Below are 6000 nucleotides of genomic sequence, written 5' to 3' on the forward strand. Positions count from 1 at the left end.
TCCCTTATTTATCACAACTACATCCTCATTCTATTATCAGGGCAGCATTTCATCTCTTCTAAATGCTACTAGACTTAGATTCCTTTGAGTTCTTTCAGGCTATATTGAGCTTTCTATAACTTATAGAAACCATCAGCTCTTTTATTTTCCTGGGCTTTCCTAGGACTTATCCATTTCTCGTCACCTTCTTACTCGCCATTTCTTGTCCTTACTCATGTCTTCCTAAAACCTGACGCTTCATGATACTTTAGCTTGCGACCTATACATGTATATTTATACTACTCACAACCTTCCTTCAACTTGCTTGCACCATAGATTTCTTTGTGTTATTCTGGATCATCAAGCGAGACATCACATCGTCTCTAACTCTTCTTTACTCTCTTAATCTGGCTTCCCGGTACCTAGAACCCATAGGCTGGAAGGCATGCCACCGCTATCTTTCCTGGATACTGAATCCCAATGCTTCTAGCCTTCTATATGAATTAAGGGCTATTCACAACCTTCGACACTTGAGTGTCTCGTACGTTGTTCACCTTTACCTTACTTGCTTTAAAATCTTGCATCATGTCTTCTATCTTTTTCATAACTTCCCTTCTACATAGGTATGATTTACATCCACAACTTGAAGCTCTATTGTAATACTTACACCTCTGGTGCATACCCAATCTGGTGGGAGCTTCATACTAACTTCTTATGAGGCTGGTACGCTTCTAACAGGCTTTCTCGTAGAGTTGTTATATAATATAGTTGTCATACTATCTCTCTTGTATCTCTACTATTAAGGGTGATCCTGCAATGTTCTCAATCATGATTTCTATAATTTTCTGGGTCCAATAATCAAACTACTGATTTACTTGGTTGATGTAACTTTTTAGTTTCCTCTTCCTTCTTATCAACCTTTATGTAGGCTTAAGCTATCTTTCGATCTGTGACTTATGACATTTAGTTATTGCTTTAGCCCTTCATGGGCGCTATGGAATATCCATGATACAATCTTCTAACAATTCAATCTTTTGTCTATGACCTGGACTAAATTCTTTCTTTTAACTTATACTGGGGTCTTCTACGACTGTATGATTGTCAACATATATGTTGCATGGATAATCCTCCGAACACTTAAGTGTGTTCATAACATAACTAACTCTGGATCACTGTTCGAATAATTCCTTCTTTTCTTCTTAGCTTTATTTTCCTACCCCTTGTTGTGTGCATACTTATCTTTTCTTAGTTCCCACACATGACAGAATTTACATGCAACTCACATGATCCTGAATCCTACTTTCTTATAGAGTGCATACAATGTTGTAGTGAGACTGTTGTTACAAGACCATTTTCTCTTTAGGTCACTATGCTTAGGTTGAATTCTACTTCCTTATTTCCTTAGCTAGTCTTTTATTGTAGTACTTAGGGAGGACCCTCTGATTATTGCAAGGCTGCGAGCTTATTACATCATTTACCCGGCAAAATTTTTGATGTTCTTTCTTACTTGTAATTATCCTTACTTACTTACCTTCATGCCCTTTTGCTCGTAGGGTAGCTTTTAAGTTGATATTTTGATTGTCTTCCCAATGGCACTCTCTTTTATCTCCATAACACTCATACGGTACCTTTAACTACCCCAACTCCTATCTTAATATTTCTCAAGGTTACGATGTCATATCTGCGAGACTGAATTCCCCATTTTGGGATTTATTATGTTTATCTTGCACGATCTATTGATTTGTCTGTATCCCCTTGTTTAGTCGTAACTAGGCTCTTTCTGAATCAGTTGCTAACTACTCGTTGGTCCATTCTCATATCAATATTTTGCGTAATATTTCTTGGGTTATTTCCTTTATCTTAACTTACCTCTCGCATTGGCGCCTTATTTATCAATAACATCCTGGGCAGGAACCCTTACTTCCTCTCCTTGACGTCGAATTTGCATAATGTTCTGAAATCGTAGCATATCAATAGGATTCAGATAAGTGCAATCTCATCCCTTTTCTCATTTTTTTATCGCATTCTTCCTTCACCATTCCAAAATTACTAAAATCACTTAATTCTGACTTAATGCCACATCATTCAATATTCCCCCCTTTAGGGGAGTACTAAGATTTAGCGTTACGACAATCTACCTATAGATGTTTTACCTCTTCATCTTCAGTGTCTTCTCACATCATCGATGACCCTTCAAGGCTTCCAGTGCCTATCTTTGTAGTACTCATATCTAACTGTACTATTCTAGAGTGCACCATTTGGGTGTCTCACAAAGAGATCTATTAGCACATTTTCAATATCCTTTGGAAATGTCAACTAATGCAAACAATCCATCATTTTGGCTTACTCTAACCCCTGCCAGGTCCTGATATCCGGTCCTTCTCTTAAACCATATATGTTAGCTCCCATAGGGCATAACTAAGAACGATGTGGCCAATTGTACATACATCTATTTTACTGTTGAAGGAAACTCAAAATGCTTATATCTCTCTTCTTGAATTGTAGATAATGTTCATCTTTACTAACTGGGTACTTTGTACCCTTCTTCACCTTGCTTATTTTACTTGTTGAAACTTGTACCGTCTGATTCTCTCGTCGCTTTTAACCATATGGGTAGGTAAATATTCATGCCTTAGGGCTCCTCAACAAGAAGCATACATGTCTTAGTACACACATGATCTACTGAAGACCTTAAATTTACTCCTTATAAGCATCATGCAGAATCAAGTTCCTCTTACTCAACTCTTCCATAACTACGTGCAATCCCTTACCAACCGTCTTTCTAAATGTAGGCATCGTTGTATTATGAATAAGATAGGGTTTAGGAAATTGAGTTCTTACAACTGAGCTCTACCACACGATCTAGAGTAAGAAGAAAGAGTGACAGTCCTAAATACCCTGTAGCCTCCTGCTTATAAGTGTGGTGCACAACACACCCATACACAAGACTCTACAAACACGTATTGTAGACTCCTGATAACTAGGAATTATGATGCATTTTATACTCCTTCTTGCTTAAGTTTTGAGTAGAAATGTGTACTAAATAGTCCCAAAGGCTCACATGTTGTACTTGATTGTAGGGTTTGATCAACAAGGTGACAATTTGTCAAAAACCAGCTCAAAAAGGAGTGAAACATGCACAAGTACCATGAACAAGGCCAAGCTTAGTCAAACAGGGCCAGTGCGGCCGCACACCATTCTGTGTGGTCCACAAAGATGAATTTCAGAAAGCAGGCATTTTAGGAAACCAAGCAATGCAGCCGCAAAGTATTTTGTATGGACCACATTGATTTCATTACGGCTGCACTCGACTTTGTGCGGTCCGTAGAGCTCAAGATTAGAGAGTTGCCAAGTTGGAGGATGATGCCCAAGGCGGTCCACGGTCTATTTTGTGCTGACCGCAATGGAAGCCACCGCGGCCGCGGTCCATTTTGTGTGGTCCGTGGTGGCTAACTTCAGAGAGCAGATTAGTTAGCCAAGAGCCTTAGTGCGACCGCACTAGCCCCACAGGGGTATTTTTGTCCAGAATTTTCAGCCTAGTATAAATAGTTTCTTTTCCCATTTTTAGGTCATCAGTTGTATTTTGGACAGAAACTACGCTCATGAACGTTCTTATTTACCATTTTGAGTAATTTTAGCTTAGTTTCATCATTGAATCTTCAAGTTTTATCTAGTAATTAATTATTATGGGCTTTTCTTCATCTATTTCTTTATTTTCTTCTATAATCATGAGTAGCTAAACCCATTAGCTAGGGTTGTGGCTCAACCCTAGTGTGGGTAATTAATGGGTCTTGTATTTTAATGATTGATTGTTTATGGGTGTTTGATATTTGGACCAATTTAGGGTTTTAATGTTGAATTAGTGGTTGCAAACACTAGTTTATGTCTAGTTGACTTTGGCTCTTCTTGAGAAAGAGAGCCAAAGTCTATGAAATTGGTCCAACAAGGAATTGGGGCGTATTCAAGAGATTGATAGCCCCAATTAAAGGGTTAAACCTAGAGATAGTAATACCCAACTTGAACCTCAATTGCTTCCACAAATTATCATACCCACTTGGTCTTGAGAAAGTCAATTCGGGCAAAATCACTCGAACTACCGAGAGGTATAGAGTGAGTAGAATCGTGCAATGGTTATATCATACTCCCCAAATATTACAATCTAGCAGTAGACTCAAGAGTCCATCAATTAGCCACCTAGGAGCAAGTCACTACCCTAGTGCCTTTTATCTATTTGAACAACTTCCAATAGTTTAATCTTAGCTTTACTAGTCTAATTTAGCATCCTAGAAGTATAAAATTAGAAGTAAAATCAAAACTAACAATGTTTAGAAGTGCAATTAGGAACAATTACGCAACACCAATTTAGATAGAAACTCATCTAAAATATCTAGATCCCTGTGGAAATCGATCCCGACCTACTCGGGTAAAAGCTGCTTCGACCTCTCTTACTACTTTGTAGTAGTACAGGGTTGGCCTCGATCACTTTTTGGCGCCATTGCTAGGGAGCTAACGGCTTTGGCTATCTATCTAAATAGTTTTGTGTATTGTTCTTCTTTCCTTCTGTGTTACTAAATTGTGTGTGTCACAACTTCAGGTACAAAATGGCAGCAAACAACAATGACCCTCTTAGAAATAATATTTCGGGGGAGGAGGTAGATGATGTCGGAGATGATGAGGTGCCTCTTGTACCTCAAGGACAATGTAGAGGCTGCCAGGCCAATGCTAATGCCAATGATAATATTCCAGACCCCCCTCTGCCACCTCCAAGAGTGGCTCCTCGTGTGCTTCCAAACCAAGGCTATGCAAGTGCAATTTTTCCACCCGGATTCGAGCGAGCAATTTTCAAATTACCAATGTGAAGCTAACATTGCTGGAGCAGAGTGGGTATTTCACGGGTGCTGCCAATCAAAATGTTTACAAACATCTCAAGGGCATTGTGGATACCTGTTGGGGGAGCAAGCAAACAAATGTGTCCAAGGATGCATTTCGGTTGAGACTCTTCCCATTTTCACTTAGAGGGAAGGCATTGGATTGGCTAGAGCAACTTCCCAACCATTCCATCACTACTTGGGATGAGTTAGCGGATAATTTCATTGCAAATTTTTTCTCACCGGGGCATATGGCAGCATTGAGAGATGAGATCTTGGATTTCAAACAGGAACCCACTGAACCATTGCATGAGATTTGGGAGCGCTATAGAATAATGATAAAGGACTGCCCCAATAATGATATGATTGAGGCAATGATCAAACAAACTTTATACCGGGGCATTAACATAACAAACCAATGCATAGTGAACCAACTTGATGGGGGCAACTTCATGAAGCTATCTTATGATGAAGCTTGTGACATTCTGTATAAGATGGCTGACACTTCTTCTGCTTGGCAAAGTGGAGCCAATGTACCCCATGGTGACCCCACAGTCACTCATTTGCACAAAGAGTTACATGATCATGGGCAGGCTATAGCTGAGTTGACAACTACGATGAACCAACTAGAAAAGGCACAGTTGCAACAAGTTCAAAATCCTCGCCAAGTGAATGCCATGGAGGGTGTCAACACGCTAGTCAACAAAAGAAGATAAAGGGGTCAACAAAACCAAGGGAATTCAGAGCAATTTGACAATGATTGTGGTGGATTCCAAGATGATGGTTATGATGGGTAGAATGAAGAGGTGCAATACGTGAACAAGTATCAAGGCCAAAGGGGAAATTCTTCCAACCAACAACAATGGAGACCCCAAGGCAATTGGGGCAATCAACAACAACAAGGCAATGGTAATTGGGGGAACAACAACCAAAATTCCAATTGGGGCAATCAAAACAATAATAAGAAAAATCAGGGTAATTGGAATGGTAACAACAACAACTAGGGTGGTAACAACAATCAAGGTGGGTGGAACAATGGCAATTAAGGAAACCGGGGGCAAGGCTTTCAAAGGCCCCCAATATACTAACAACCGAACAACCCGCCCCCATTTCTATCCCAAGGTCCTAGTTCTTCTAATAATGATATGGGGAG

The sequence above is a fragment of the Nicotiana sylvestris genome, chromosome 10 (assembly GCF_000393655.2).
Source record: "Nicotiana sylvestris chromosome 10, ASM39365v2, whole genome shotgun sequence".
NCBI classification, from domain to species: Eukaryota; Viridiplantae; Streptophyta; class Magnoliopsida; order Solanales; family Solanaceae; genus Nicotiana; species Nicotiana sylvestris.